Source organism: Microcaecilia unicolor, chromosome 13, assembly GCF_901765095.1.
Source record: "Microcaecilia unicolor chromosome 13, aMicUni1.1, whole genome shotgun sequence".
Taxonomy (NCBI): Eukaryota; Metazoa; Chordata; class Amphibia; order Gymnophiona; family Siphonopidae; genus Microcaecilia; species Microcaecilia unicolor.
In genome coordinates, this window is record NC_044043.1 from 70,509,757 (window position 1) to 70,526,734 (window position 16,978).

Here is a 16,978-nt window from a genome sequence, read left to right on the forward strand (position 1 = left end):
CGTCTCTTGTTTTTGGTTTCTTTTGCCCAAGTTTCCAATAGATTTGTCTTTTTAAAGACAAAAGGTGTTTATCCCCACTGGACGACTGTTTTCCTTGAATACTGATATCACCATTACACTCTTGATGCAGGCGATTCTAGCCGAAACATGGACCGTGTTGGGTCTGATTAATAAAGTACAGTTGAGACACCCCATATCTTGAAGGCTCCTTGTGCTTCTTTTGGTTGTTTGCAACTCCATATACGGACATCCACATCAGAACGTCACAAATAGACGTCCATCTCACATGTATTTTAGAACAGGATACAGTCTGTTTAATAAAATACATGCGAGATAGACGTCCATGTACTGGAACCGTCGAGCATGAACATCCATTTTCCAAACTGAAACATCTAACTTCTGAAGGGGGGGAGGGGGGGAAGCGGTGAGACAATGGACATAGACGTAATTTTATAAGGTGGACGTTCCAGCTGCCACACAGATGTCCATACAGAGCAGAGGGATAGCCTGGTGGTTAGAGCAGTGGGGACCCAGATTCAAATCCCACTTCAGCAGTTTGTGATTTTATTTATTTATTTATTTTTTAATTGTGAGCCCTTCAGGAACAGAAAAATACCTACTGCACCTGAACGTACACCACTGCAGTAGCCTTCAGGCCTGCAGGTGTCTTATATATTCAGGTACATTAGGTATATTTCTGTCGCTGGAGGGCTCACAATTAAAAAAAAAAAAAAGAGCTGAAGTAGGATTTGAAACTGGTTCTCTCTGTTTTCAGTCCGCTGCCCTATTCGTGTATGCCTAGGTCTACGTTTTCTAGAGCGACCAGAGTACCTCTTGCCCTGACATTAGCATTGTCATGGTATTGTTTGGGGAGGGGGGGGAAGGCCTCAGAACATTCTTTTCACAAGTCAATGGAGAATGTTTTAAAAACCGTTAAATAAGCATATTAGTTGCCATCCTTTTGTGGTGTTCAGTTTTGATCAATCACAGATGTATGGCTGGATGACTGTTGAAAGTATGCAGCACTTTGATGTGGTGGGATTGAAGCGAGGCAGCACTGAGCTGGACACCGTTGATTAAAGCCACATTCTGCAGCTCACTAATAGAAAACGTTTGGGGCTTGGAAGAACTGGGATCCTTTCTTATACCTTTTTGTCATATCAAACGCTTGGATGTAAGGCGCGTGGCACCCTGTGCCCTTGGTTACATAATGGTAGGAGGCACTGTAAGACTGTGGCATGTGATGAGATGCCAAGCGATACTACGAGACTTTCCAACTCCCACACAGAACCGGAGGCAGCTCCCTTCTGTCGGTGGTTAGTCAGCACTGGAGTGATGAATCTTAAAAGGGACTTTCTGTGAGAAGCAGAGTTGGGAATCGTTCCACAAAATCCACATTAATTTATTGTGTATGGAGTAGAATTCTGTGCTGGAATTCTTTTTGTGTGTCTAATAACCGGGGAAAGAGATAAGACACAGCTGCATCCGAGGGGACCAGCAGTGTGTGGCTCAGTGAGCCCCAGTGACACAGTTGGAAATGTGCTTTCAGATAATTTTGCCGATTTTCACCGTTGGTTGACTCAACTAATTGAAGACACGTTCACCTTGATTTGAAGGGGAAAGCAAAAATAGTATAGCAAGAATTTTTGAGGTATTGAGTATATTTTTTGTAGTGTAATAGCACCACATTGGAGGTGGGAAAGAAGGGGGGGGTGGACTGAAGCTGCCAACAAGGCTATTCTTGCAGGGTTGGGGAGGAGGCTGAATCGGATGGCGAGGCTCTTCTGCACGGGCGATGAGGCTGAAGCGGGCAGCGGGGCTCTTCCCGCAGGGCCAGTGAGGAGACAAGCGGGCAGCGAGATTTCACATCAGCATCACCCTCACTTGAGCCTATCTGGTGATCAGCAGCAACACTGCTCACAAGCCGCTTGTTTATTCCTCCCTTTGCTGGTCTTATTTTCAGCTCTGCTGTCTATATTTTTGTCCTGATATTTATTTTTGTTTAAACCCTGCTGAGTATTGTGTTCTGCTCCTGCTCCCTGCTTTTATTAAATTGTTTCTTCATAGGTTACTTCAGCATGGGTGGGGGAGAGCAAGCAGCTGCGAGGTTCTCAGGATAATCAAAGATGCATCTCCCCACTTTACTTGGACCCAGCAATTTCCTCCTGCTCCATTTTCTTTTTCCAGCAAATGACTCTTTGTTCATAACTAGGGATTTCCCCCTCCCCCCTTATTTAATAACCCTGCTCCACCTTAGCGCCATCATCACAGTGACAGTTCTCAATTGGAGGACATGCGTCAGGGTTCTAAACTGAATTCTGCAGTCATGGGCTCCGAGTCCATCCACTAGGCATCCCTGCTCCTGGATGCCCGGGATGTTTCCCCCTCTCCCATTTCTAGGGGCTGTAAGTGCTGTATCTGCAGCATCTACTAGTCCCGGCTCACCCAGGGAGAGGAAGTCTAGGGGTGGGAATTAAACCCAAATCCTTCACTTGACAGTGTGTAACTTTCAAATGCTTTACAGAAGTAAAATTAAAAAGAAAAAAACAAAACACTACATTGGCTGTTTAACTGTTTTGTTGTTGAGCTGCCAAATTCAATCCAGATAAGTTTAACAATGCTGATTTAAGAACATTACTGGCTCATTGTCTAAAAGGAAGGTTACTATCCTCCATCCTTGCGGCACGCTCATTGAAAGAGGGCCCATTAACAGGAGGGTTGTGTAGCTCAGCAATTTTCTGCTGACTCCAGAAATCATTTCCCATGCACTGAGTGTAGCAGAAACATCAGATCACATGGTTTCCCAAGCAGTAAACTCCAGATGCATTCGTGAAGGGGGCTGGCATGTAGTCCTGTTTGGTTTGGAACACAATAGACTTCCAGTGGCCGAGTAGACTGGGCAGTGTCTTAGATTTTTCTTTTTTATTCTCAAAGAGGAAACAATACTACAGTATTTTCCATTATGTAGCTTCCCACTATTCCAGAACCTGTGGGATAGTTGTGTCCATCAACCAGCAGGTGAAGATAGAGAATTGAAAGCTGAGTTGAAACGTATCTCTCTTGGCATCCAGTCCAGCTACTCTGTATATTCTATGTCCAGCAGGTGGATGGACACACTCTTCAGCCTCTGGCTGTGATGGGCCGATGACCAAATTCTCCACACTGTTCCAAACAGTGCTGTAAAATTTGCACTGGAACAGGGCGGGGAAATAAAGCCCTGATGATCAAAGCTAATAGCATGCTGTGGTGAAATGATGAATTTTTCAACATATGAATGCTGTAATTGTCTATTGCTTATTTTTTTTCTTATTCTTGCTGTACACCGCCTTGAGTGAATTTGTTCAAAAAGGTGGTAAATAAATCCTAATAAATAAAATTAAAAGAATATTTCATGTAGTGTATTTCTCTAGTTTGGCCAACAGGTGGTGCATGTTTATGTTTAAAGCTGTTACAGAGAAATGACTGTTCTTTCTTTAATACAGAGAAGAAGTTAACTTGCACTTGCAGTGATGTGGCCAGCTACTTTTAAAATTTGTTGTTCTGGGCTCTTATTGGTCCAGGAGCTCAAATTTAGCCAGGATGTACAAGCTTTTTCTCCACACTTAGCCAGGGAGAAGAGAGAGAAAGATCTCTTTGCTGTGGCCCTGTGAAGTTACATTTGATAACCTGTGAGCAGCTACAGTGGGGGAAATAAGTATTTGATCCCTTGCTGATTTTGTAAGTTTGCCCACTGACAAAGACATGAGCAGCCCATAATTGAAGGGTAGGTTATTGGTAACAGTGAGAGATAGCACATCACAAATTAAATCCGGAAAATCACATTGTGGAAAGTATATGAATTTATTTGCATTCTGCAGAGGGAAATAAGTATTTAATCCCTCTGGCAAACAAGACCTAATACTTGGTGGCAAAACCCTTGTTGGCAAGCACAGCGGTCAGACGTCTTCTGTAGTTGATGATGAGGTTTGCACACATGTCAGGAGGAATTTTGGTCCACTCCTCTTTGCAGATCATCTCTAAATCATTAAGAGTTCTGGGCTGTCGCTTGGCAACTCGCAGCTTCAGCTCCCTCCATAAGTTTTCAATGGGATTAAGGTCTGGTGACTGGCTAGGCCACTCCATGACCCTAATGTGCTTCTTCCTGAGCCACTCCTTTGTTGCCTTGGCTGTATGTTTTGGGTCATTGTCGTGCTGGAAGACCCAGCCACGACCCATTTTTAAGGCCCTGGCGGAGGGAAGGAGGTTGTCACTCAGAATTGTACGGTACATGGCCCCATCCATTCTCCCATTGATGCGGTGAAGTAGTCCTGTGCCCTTAGCAGAGAAACACCCCCAAAACATAACATTTCCACCTCCATGCTTGACAGTGGGGACGGTGTTCTTTGGGTCATAGGCAGCATTTCTCTTCCTCCAAACACGGCGAGTTGAGTTCATGCCAAAGAGCTCAATTTTTGTCTCATCTGACCACAGCACCTTCTCCCAATCACTCTCGGCATCATCCAGGTGTTCACTGGCAAACTTCAGACGGGCCGTCACATGTGCCTTCCGGAGCAGGGGGACCTTGCGGGCACTGCAGGATTGCAATCCGTTATGTCGTAATGTGTTACCAATGGTTTTCGTGGTGACAGTGGTCCCAGCTGCCTTGAGATCATTGACAAGTTCCCCCCTTGTAGTTGTAGGCTGATTTCTAACCTTCCTCATGATCAAGGATACCCCACGAGGTGAGATTTTGCGTGGAGCCCCAGATCTTTGTCGATTGACAGTCATTTTGTACTTCTTCCATTTTCTTACTATGGCACCAACAGTTGTCTCCTTCTCGCCCAGCGTCTTACTGATGGTTTTGTAGCCCATTCCAGCCTTGTGCAGGTGTATGATCTTGTCCCTGACATCCTTAGACAGCTCCTTGCTCTTGGCCATTTTGTAGAGGTTAGAGTCTGACTGATTCACTGAGTCTGTGGACAGGTGTCTTTCATACAGGTGACCATTGCCGACAGCTGTCTGTCATGCAGGTAACGAGTTGATTTGGAGCATCTACCTGGTCTGTAGGGGCCAGATCTCTTACTGGTTGGTGGGGGATCAAATACTTATTTCCCTCTGCAGAATGCAAATAAATTCATATACTTTCCACAATGTGATTTTCCGGATTTAATTTGTGATGTGCTATCTCTCACTGTTACCAATAACCTACCCTTCAATTATGGGCTGCTCATGTCTTTGTCAGTGGGCAAACTTACAAAATCAGCAAGGGATCAAATACTTATTTCCCCCACTGTATATGTCCTGAATTCCCCAGGTACTATTTAAGGCACCCCGACATAATAGCCCTGACAAAAGAGCCTTGGAACAAAATAGCCCTTGACAAATCAGCCCCTAACAAAATAGCCCTTGACAAAATGGTGCCTCCCACAAAATAGCCCCCTTAACAAAATAGCCCCCTAGAAAAAAAAATAACACATCACAAAAAAGGATGATAAACTACAAGTGAAATCTTCACTGATAAAGGCTCCTACCAGCATTGCATTGTGTAAAGCTTATATAAATAACCAAAATTCTATAGCTACTAACTGGTATTCATGATCTGTTCTGCGGGCTGTGCTTCGGTGATCAACAGCACCTGTCTCAGGGGTCAAGATAAATATTCCTTAAAATTTTAAATCTGATTGTACCAAATGCTTCCAAGATCTGTGATGAGGTTCTAAAGAACTGTTTTGGAATCTTAGGTAAAATGTACTGGACGCTTCTGGAAAGCCGCAGTGAGGTTCTGAAAAGCTGCCAAAAAAAAACAATATTGTCATCATTTATTTATTTATTTATTTATTTTCATAGTCTTACCAACCTTATCCTGTTTGACAAGGTAAGATTATTAGGAAAAAAAATGCAGTGTCATATTCTAGGCAGCCTGATCGGGCCCTTTTGTCGGGGGGCTAATTTGTGAAGGGCTATATTGTGGGCAGGCCATTTTGACAATGGCTGTTATGTCAGGGGCTATTATGTTGGGAGCTATTTTGTTGGGGCTATTTTGACCAGGTTACCACTATTTAGATAGTAAACAAATGTTTAGATGATGTTATAATTGATCCATATTTCAGTTACCTGTTATTGTTTTGCTGATTGCACCTTTTCTGTTCATTGTTCTAATTTTTCATGACAATAAACATATTTAATTTTTTGCCTCTGCTTGTCTGGAGGAGAAAGATAAATTGCAGCATCCCAGGGTGGACTCCTTGGTTATGGCAGTGACTAAGAAAACTACCTTGCCGGTGGAAAGGAATCAGTTCATCTGTATCTTGACGACTGGCTCATTCATGCATCATCCTGTTTGGACAGCATGGTGGCAACGGACAAAGTTGTCTGTCTTCTGCAGTCATTGGGTTGGGTGATCAGTTTCGAGAAGAACAGACTAACTCCATCGCTGACGCTGGAGTATCTGGGTGTTCTATTTGACACAGCATGGAGAGGAGTGCAGGAGGTCATAGCTAGTTTAACAGAGTTGTCTTCTCCTCAGTCATGGCAGGTATGTCCAGGTTCTGGGACCAATGATGGCTCCGATGGAAGTGGTACCATGAGCAAGGGCTTATATGCGGCAATTGCAGGAACCTCAGCCACTGGTTTCTGGTGTCACAGAAATACAACCTTCATCTTTCTTGAACGCTGGTCGCAAGATAGAGTATGCAATGGTGGGTGTCACCCAGGAATTTGACCGGCGGAGCTCTTTATCTGGGTACTGGATGGAATATTGCCAGCGCCTGGATAAATACCAGCGCCTGTTTCTACGGGGATTTTCAGCACCAGTATCTGGGCACAGCAGGGCGCTGAAAATCCAAGTATAATATAGCCCGTGGTGGCTGGCCTTTAAAAATATGCTGGCTGCTGTGGGCTATTTATCCTTGACTTCCTGTTAACCTATTACATACACAGGAATGGGAGAGAGCTGACTAACGATTCATCAGAGTACGCCTTCCCAACTGAAGAACTGAAGGAAAGCTGTGAAATAGCCAGCATAAAAAATATGTTCTCTCACCCTCAGTCACCCTGTAAACTAGCGCACCTCCAGCATCTTCAATCCACATTCTGCAGTAAAGAACAGGCCAACGGCTACCATGCAGCAGACACTATACTCGGCAAGGGCTAGCAAGAGTTCGGGTCTCTCTGGTCTGTGTGTTGCTATCAGGGAGAAATTAGATCTTGCCTAATAATTTTCTTTCAATTAGTCCTTCCCACTATTCCAGAACCTGTGGGATAGTTGTGCCCATCAACCAGTAGGTGGAGATAGAGAACTGAAAACTGAGCTGAGACATATCCCTCTTGGCATCCAATCCAGATCCTCAGTATTTGCATAGGCAAGCAGTAAGGAGAAACTCAGAATGAACACAACAATCTTAAACAACTTGCTAGTCTATCTCTAACCAGGCAAGCAAACGTGGACCTCTCTCATCTTTGAACAACTTGTAGAGAACAAGAGATATGTGGGAAGCACTATGCAATGTGACAGTTGTTATTTGACCCATTACTTTGCACCGACTACACATCTCGGAAACCTCAGGCGGGCCTCTGGAATAGTGGAAAGGAATATTGGAAAGAAAATTATCAGGTAAGACCTTATTTCTCCTTCTATTATATAACTTCCCACTATTTCAGAACCTGTGGAATGTTCAAAAGCAATCACTAGAGTGGGTGGGATCCTAGCACCGCCGCCCTGAGGACCAAAGCTCCAAAACTGGCTTCCGAGCACGCTGCAAAGTTCACCCTGTACTGCTTGGCAAAGGTATGCAGCATTGACCATGTCGCTGCCTTGCAAATATCTGCCGGAAACAGTAAGGTAGTCTCCCTCGTGGTTGTCTGGATCAGAGCCTCACAGGCTTTGAGCTCCTTCATTGACAGTTGCTTCTCTTCCAGGGTCATGAAGACTTCCTTCAGTCGGTCCTCCAACATACAAGTCTGTTCCTCTTGGATGACTTTCCTTTGAGAGGCCTTCTTAGGCCATGTTACCACTGGTTCCAGCTCTTTTGAAGCCTCATCCCTGGATACTTCCACTTGGGTCAGTGGAGCTCTGTGCCAGGGGTCTTGCAGGACCCCTATCATATTATCCAACACTACTACTACCCTCTGATGCTCCTGCACACTTCCATACTCAAGATACCAGCACAGAGTATGGAAGTGTGCAGGAGCATCAAAGGGAAGTAGTCATGCTGGACAAAATGATAGGGTCTCATTATGTCTCCAACTAATTCTAGTCAATTGCCCTTGCAACTCTGTATATTTCCACAGGGGTACTGAGGCTGCTAGTGCCTGCTGCATCTGCTTGACTTCCAGGCTTGCAGCTTCCACTTGAGCCTGATAGAACTGGGTCTGGGCTGTCAGCAGGCAAATCTGGTCCATAAGCCCCTTTAATTCCTGTTGCTGTGGGGTCTCTGGAGTCAGTTGTGTTTCTCCATGCTCCCAAACTCCCATTGTGGTGCTTGTCTTCCCTCAGCCTTAAGGGTACCTGCACTAGCTTCCCACCAGTATATGATGGAGTCCAATACTCCACTCCAGGTTTTCCAGTGGCCTCAGTTGCCGCTTCCTTGGCAACAGTTCCATTTTCACTGCTTATCTATGTGCACAGCCCCTGCTCTGCAATTTTCAAAAGCCAACTTATGAACAGCAATTAGTTGCTCCGGTTCCATTCCACTGTGTAGTCTGGACCGGCTTTCCAAGCTGGTTCAACACAAGTGGCAGTTCTAGTTTTACTTTCCCCAGGAGTTCAGTTTTCCAAGCTCTAATCAATTAATTTTTTATATTCTCTACTATTCCAACTCTCATGGCTCTTTATGGCTTGCAGCACTGCCGAAACACTGTCTGCTGTTTGTTCTGATTCCTCCAGGCTAGGTTTCCTTTGTTGCAGCACATCACTTTCAGCGTAGCAATCTTTAAACCCCACAAAAGCAACCCTGCTTTTCCAGTGCTTAATAAACTGCTTATATATTTTCTCCTAGCTAAGGCAGAGCTAATCTCGTTAGCCTTTATACAGACCCCCCCAGAGACACACACAGACACACAAAAATCCCCAAGCTTCCACAATATGTGATAACGTGAGCGAGGTTGAAGCAGAAGACCTTTATAAAATACAGACAAACAAGGATAAAAAGTGAAACAGAACCTAAGGCCTCTTTAGTTTCAGAGGCCTCAAACCCATAGTACATGCAGCTACTTGCAAGGCTGCACAAACACTAGATCTGGTTCCAGCCAGACCTCAAGAACAGGATTCTTGTAAAGCTAGAGTTAAAGCTTGGCCAAGTTCTGGTAGCTTACACTGCAGGGTGCCTTCTCTCCTCCCAGGGCCTCCCTGTTCTGTTCTGCCAGAGGGCTTTTACTTCCTGCTCACTGTTGAGCCCCTCCCTCCTGGCCAGACAGCCTAACATCCGTATGCTTACATTGGCTCTGCTTCGGCCTCTGATATGTCAGGTTTAGTGCCACCTGCCTTAGGGTGGCTAACCTGCAATCTCAGTGAGGGACTGTTCTTAGGGACACCTGCCCCTATACCACGTACTCCTTTACAGAGTGCAAAACTACATAGCAGACAAGCTCAACAAAGCTCTTCAACCCCACAGTGCTTCTTAATTACATTTTCCAAGAACAGGGAACACCTCTGTTCAGTCCTGCTGTCCCTAGGACACCTAGCCCAAGATGCATTGTCAGTTCTAGGATCTGGGCCTTCCTAAATGCATGCTCTTAATCCCTGTCATAAAGACCCTTTACGTGTTCTGACAGTAGTCAAGCATAATGATTCTCATGGTAACCTACTGGCCTTCGTGGAACTGATTTCCACTTTATTTCCAGTATTTCTACCAAATAATGCCCATCAAGGCAGTTTGCATTAAAAGTAAAGCCCTAATTAAATATATTAACAAAAGCTAATGACAACACCCCACTCCTTAAAACAAACAATGCCCATTAAGGTGATGTACATTAATCATAAAAACCTAATCAAACAGTTGGCTGTTCTGCCACAACTTCAGCATTGGTAATTTAGCAATGGGTGCCTACTTCATCCAGACTTGAAATCTCTGGCCCTCATGACCTAGAAATTGAGCAGTCACTAGTTTCTCACCTTAGGTTACTCAACCTATTCATGACATAGCTGCCAAGAGATGCCTACTAGATGTATGTACTCTTTCAAGTGCAAACTTTACTATCTGGTATTTAATTAATGGACACAATCCCACAACATATCCACAGACTACATTCTTGCAGTATTTGCATCATCTTTATCGACAAGGTCTCCAAACATCCTCCATAAGTGTACACCTTAATGTTTTCTTAGCTTAGCAGGCCCCAGTGGGTAACCTTCCAGCTGTCCACTGTACTGGTGTCTCATGTTTCATGAGGGGACTTTTCCATGTCAAGCTTTCACTGCAAGAAGAAATTAACCTCATGCTAACTTCATTAATGAAACTGCTTTTTGAACCATTGGAGACTTCTTCTGTGAAGTTCCCTATATGGTGGGTGCTTTTTCTCGTTGCAGTAATGTTTGCAGAAGGATGAGTGAGCTTCAAGCTTTGGTAACAAGAACCATACACTCAGACTCATCATAACAACATTGAACCCATCCTAAATTCTTGCCTTTCCATATCAATAGCTCTTCCTACCCTTTTCCCAAAATCACATAGAAACCAACATGAGAAGGCCCTTACCTTCTCTTGCATGCTACCTTAAAAGAACTGAGTCAATCAGAAAGTCCACACAGTTCATTACCTTTTGATGCCAACAGGACTGGTGCACTAGTCACAAAAAGTACACTTTCTAAAACCAATTCTGTTATGAACAAGTGTATACTCCCTCACCTCCAAAGTAAAACCACATCAGATTTGCATCACTAGTTACTCTCCGTAAGGCAGTGATGTGGTCCTCACTCCATACCTTTACTTGGACCAAGCTTTGGTAGTGGACAGTATCTTTGGCCAAGCTGTTCTGGCCAAGGTGACCCTTTGAACTAGCAACTCTCATATTCTGCCCATGTGGGGTGCCATTGCAGTTTGAATACTACAAAGAGTTTGAGCGGTCCTAAGTTTGGGAGTCACCCACTTGTATGCCTGGCTCAATCCTGCTTGTTGACAGAAAAAGCAATGTTGCTCACCTGTAACGTATTTTCTGTATGCTTTGCAACCCCCGTCTGTGCGTGCATGTGTTGAGACAGTTGTAGGGAGTACCTTTTAAAGATGGGGCAATTTGCAGGATTGTGGGGCAGGTGTGTCAAGATAGTGTTTGGCATATGGAATGGTAGAACAGTTGCTGGGGGAGTCTGTTATTGGAGGTGGGATAGTTTGGGAGGTGGTAGGCCTGTTGCGAGATTAAAGAACATGGAGAGGCAGTTTGAAATGTTGACAGCAGGATTAATCAGGCACAGAGCCCCTCCCACCTCCCTGAGAACTTCCTAATACCTTAAGGTTTTGCACTGTGGAGCTGAGGGAAAAAGCTGCATGTGCTCAGAACTCTGAATGGGAGTTCTGAACTGTGGGAGAGCAGTCCATTCATGCGCTATCAGGTGACATCCACTTGTGTGCCTGGTCAAGCCTGCTGTCTGTTACAGGTTTGCAGCATTGCTTTTTACATAAGAAAAAGGCATTTTATAACATTTTATGTCTGTACCCACTAAGGTGGCGTGTTATACATGTGCTGCATAGAGGCATTCCCAAGGGTATATTTTGCATGGAGCTGAGCAGAGTTGCAATGTATGCATGCATTTTTATTCTTTCCAACCCAATGGAAGTTGGAGAAAATTGTTCAGTTGGGGTTGAGAAATGTCTGTCTCTGTCTGTGGGCAAAATAACTCTCCAAAAATGTAACGGAATGAGATGGAACTTGGCATGTGGGAAAAAATGGTAAAAAGACATTTTTCCCGGATTCTATATATGGCGCCCAATTTGTCTGCACTCCCAAATGGAATAGTGAGCTGTGAACCATCAATAATTGGCTGTTAACCAATTATTGAGATTAATTGGCACTCATTAAAATTTGCACATGCATCTAGCTACCAACTATTCTATAAGGCAGGGTTCCTAACTCCTGTAGTGCATATCTGAAAAGGGGGCAGGGGCGTGTCAGGGATGTTCCAAAAATTTGTATGCGTACTTACAGAATATGGGAGCGGCATGCCCAGCTTGGACTTGAGCATTTACACCAGGTTTCAGCAGACGCAAGTCTGGCACCCAAAATTTGAGCATGGGAATTGGCCTCTAAGCACGATTCTATAAAGGGCACACACTTTTTAAATCACATTTAGCACCAATCTTGCCCATTTTTGAGTGCAATTTAAAGAATTTCCCCCATAGTCTTCAAAAATGGGCCAAATTAGACTGGGAATTCCAGAGAAATAAGCCCCCCCAGAAAAAAAATTGTGCAAATACATTTCTATAGGAGGGGTTTCAGCCTCTGTAGCTTAGAAACTTACATACAGTGAAACATAGTAGTTAGGGAAGTCCTTGTTGAAAACTGCCTCTCCCTGCTCTCAGCTCGCCCAAAATTTATCCCACCCCCACATAACTGGCCCATCTTATCCCAAACTGTCCCACCTCCAATAATAGCTTCCTCTACCCACACCTGCCTCAGGCCCTCATGATCAAACCTCGACGCTATTTTAGATAGCGCTCTAGAAATAGCGCTGTTCCAACGCCGTAGTAACAGGGTGCAACTTTATGGCATGATCAGAACTTAATACATGCAAAAATATGCAGCGGTGTAGCGGCGCAAATCTCTGTTGGCGTAGTCAAATGAGGGTAAGTTGCCGTGACGCATGCGCACTAATGTAACGTGCTAATCAGATGCGCTAGTCAACGAACAGCACGTATGCACGTTGGGGTGGTTGTCGTTTTGTCGTAAAGTGTGTTAAACCGTAAAACGTTTCTCGCGGAGGGTATGTATTTTTAAAGGGGCTGCTTTTTATGTATTTTGTCAACCCCATCCGTCGCTGGTGGGTCTCCATGCTAGACTACTACACGCGTTTCTGCAAGAATGCGATAGCAGGCAAGCACTACCGATATACCACCATCACATGTCTCAAAAAAGAAAATATAAAAAAAGCAGTACAAACAATTTCCCCACCAACACATAACAATACGTGCTCTGATGTTTACACCTTGCACTTCCGGCCCACATGGAGAAAGGAAGAGGAAATGACCTTTTTCGGGGGGAGGGGGGGTTCTGATGGGGCCTGCCTCACAGGAACGCCAGCTAGGACCTGGCATTATTCTGCGGCGCTGTTTCACAGCATAGCGCCGTTCGACAACTCTGTTCATGAGGCGCTAGTCTTTGATCATCAGAGAGGACTAGAAAAGGACCTCATTACCATGAGATTGATTACATTAAAATGTAATTTGCGCTAGTGCCTGGCGCGCTTGCAGTTTACGGCGTTAATCACGTTGATCATCACACGTTGTTAAAAGTGTGCGCAAAAACAGCGATAATGGGCTGCGCATAAGCGTTGACTTTTGATCATGAAGCGTTGACTTTTGATCATGAGGGCCTCAGAATCATGCAAAATGCCCCCAGATACAAAAAACTACTCCCACAACTGCCTCAACACACATAGGGATTGGAAAGAATTCCATGAGCCATGCTGCACATGCTTTGCTCACTTGTACTGTATAAGATACACAGGTACACACACACACACGCGTTTACACCTTCGGAATGGATGTGAATGTGTGTGTCAGCATTTGCACGTTATTGGAGCTGCTTCTGGGAACCTATTTTATAAAGGCACATAGAGGGTTTTGTTGAATGCTATCATAATATTTAAGCGTCTCTCGTTCTGGTGGACTCTTAGAAGATGATTAGTTCACTGAAACAGTTTTATCAACGATGAACACACATCAAAAGTTGTCATCGGTCTTCCATGAATATTCATAACTTATTCATAACTTAATGCATGTTTTGACAAAATCATTCCAATTCCAGAAAGCACACCTATCTTTATAACTCTTTCACATTATTAGATGTTAGGTAATCAGCAGGTGGCATGAAACACTTTTTGGGTATTCCTATGGTTTATTCCTGGTCTTTTGATTAGTATGTACAAAACTGAATTACATTTACACTCATTTGGTTTTGATACCCATTGATGATGTGGCCTTTAAAAAAGAACTTCAGTGCTTTCGAGAACCAAAATGTGCATATTTGCATTGGTGAACTGGAGGAGCATGATGTACTAGTAATAGCATTTTTCGAAAGTCCTTTTCTTGAGCTCTGAACGTCTTTTACAGGGGGTTGATAGGCACTGTAGTGGGGGAAGAAGTTGAGTTCCACATATGTATCCCTAGTATGGCATATCTCTCAGTAGTGGTTGCGATAAAAACACCTCATGTTGTGAGCAATACCACAATTTGGTTTTTACAGGGGAAAAGCAATGATTCTTTTAGTCACGTTGCACATTCCCCCCACCCCCACCACATTCAAGCCACATCTGTAGCTTGGCCCCTGCCAGCCCCGCAGTGTGTTGAACATCCCTTCGCTGCCAAGAAGTGAATGTGGGAACAGAGCTCTTTCCAAGCTGAGGCAGCCTGCCAAGCATTAGCAGTGCAGGGGACTCCATTAGACATGGAAACCGTTTTTGAAGAGCCAGTGAAGTTCTCATTGCATCCAGGCCATTCTGAGGAAAAGAAGCATGCTCTGGCTTTTGACAGCTTTCCTGGGTGGAAGGGGTGTGCCAGATGTGGAAGTGCTGGACATGTTTTTCATATCCAGTGAAAGCTAATAGACCACCTGGTTAGTGCTCTGGCAAGTCAGAAGCGCAGAAATGATCAGGGCTTACTGACATGTTTGCCTTAAAGTGCGTCACATTGGGATCCTAGGAACAATTAAAGCAGCGGCTCACTGCTCAGCATTAGATAAATCATAAGATTACACACTGTCCTGGAGAGTTTTTATAGTCCATGCTTGAACTCGGGTACTAAACGTAATTGAGTCACACAGTGGACTGGAGAGTAGATGGAGAATCAGGTCATAGAACCAAGTGAGCCAGCCCTAGTTTTTCAACTCCCATCTTAAAATGTTGTGGGATATTTTCAATAGGAAGATGAACTTTGCAATGGCAGCTGAGTATCAGGTCCTATGACCTGGAACCAGGTGGTCACTTTACTCTTCTCTCACCCCACCAGCAAGTAACATAGTAGATGACGGCAGAAAAAGACCTGCACAGTCCATCCAGTCTGGCCAACAAGACAACTCATATGTGCTACTTTTTGTGTATACCCTGCTTTGATTTGTACCTGTCCTCTTCAGGGCACAGACCATATAAGTCTGCCCAGCACTATCCCTGCCTCCCAACCACCAGCCCCGCCTCCCACCACCGGCTCAGACCGTATAAGTCTGCCCAGCACTATCCCTGCCTCCCAACCACCAGTCCCGCCTCCTACCACCGGCTCTGGCACAGACCGTATAAGTCTGCCTAGCACTATCCCCGCCTCCCAACCACCAGCCCCGCTTCCCGATCTCGACTAAGCTCCTGAGGATCCATTCCTTCTGCAGAGGATTCCTTTATGCTTATCCCGTTTTCATTTCCATCACCTCCTGCTGATCGATGTGTACTCTGTGATGTCCTGTTTTCTTATATGCTTGTCACCATTTTCAAATCACGTTACAGACTGAACCATTGCACCTGTAATAAAGTCAGGACTGGCTGTATCTGTCTCTCCTGACCTGGAGCTTATTGCCAGCTCTGTTTACTGGCAAGAACCCTTTACTAAATCTTTGGTCACACAAATGAATAGGGATGATATCATATAGGCCAGCATCCGTAGATTGCATAATCAAATCTCCACACATAAGGGTCAGCATCCACTTTTCACCTGTTTTGGCACAAGTAAAGTACATGTGTACCTATGTTATAAGTATCGGTGAGATTTTCAAAGGGAAATCATTGTTCAAAATGAGCTTGCATTCTGTGGGGAGGCTTACTGTTGCCATCCCTTTGACTAAATATGTGGCTATCATGTAACCACGTGTTTGGTAGGGGAGAGGAGGAATTTTCATTCCCGTCGGCTCCTCGGCAGCTTGAAACAGGCCTTTAATAGAAGAATTAGGAGGAAGCAATAGGGTCTGGTGGTTTCTGACCTGATTCCCAGGCGTTCCACGTCAGATCAGTTTTCTTTAATATGCCTTTTTTTTTTTTGCCTGTAACATGACTTTTGTAAGAGCTCAGAATTGTGTCTCAGATAAACTAGCAGGAATCTGGGAGCGATTTCCACAACAGCTGCTGCAAGCTTTGTTGACATTGGTTGCCAAACCAAAATTTAATAGAGATTCTTGCTGGATCCCTTTAAAGGACAACATCTCTGCTTAATAAAAAAAATAAATTATCTTTTTTACACTACGCTGAATCAGTGTTTTGTTTTCAGTTTGCGCTGACATTGTACCTCCATGTCCTCATGAAATTTAGTTTTTACTATGCCTTGTTCCCTCTTGTGATAATTAAAACTTTATTGTAATGGGAGTCAGAAATCCAGGGCCAGATCAGAATTTTATGATGACGGGGAGTGCATTTGGCAACATTAGTACAAAGCAATCAAAGAACTGAAATGAAATACTCATTTACAATGCCTGGATTGACTTGGACTGAGATGGCAGAGCCAAGCGACCTCATTGTTTGCGGCAGTCGGACAGGCTCTTGGCTCAGCCATTCTGTCCAGCTGATCCATTTCCTGTGCTCTGTAGTGGGCAGTGTCTTGCTCCCAAAGAGGCCTGCAGTGCTATGTGATATCATTCAGACAACTTGGGATAGTATACCAGGGGACCTTTTACATTTTGATTAGTTCAGTCAGGCCATTGATCTCTTTTAAGGTCCAATCAAGTCAGAACCTGCCCTATGCTTTGGACTCTACTAAGTTGAGGGATAGGAGCCAGAAACTAAGAGGCCATAAACCCTCATTGGAGCTCTCTGATGTTCAGCCACTGAGCTGCAGGCCAGGAGATGTGGACTGTCAGTGCTCAGCTCCCAGGGATT

At 44.4% G+C, this 16,978-nt stretch overlaps 1 protein-coding gene across 3 annotated transcripts in view; it reads left to right on the forward strand.

The window, feature by feature from the left end:
- PUSL1 (pseudouridine synthase like 1) overlaps positions 1 to 16,978 on the forward strand; it is a 91,594-nt gene that overhangs the window by 15,132 nt on the left and 59,484 nt on the right. The window lies entirely within an intron of this gene.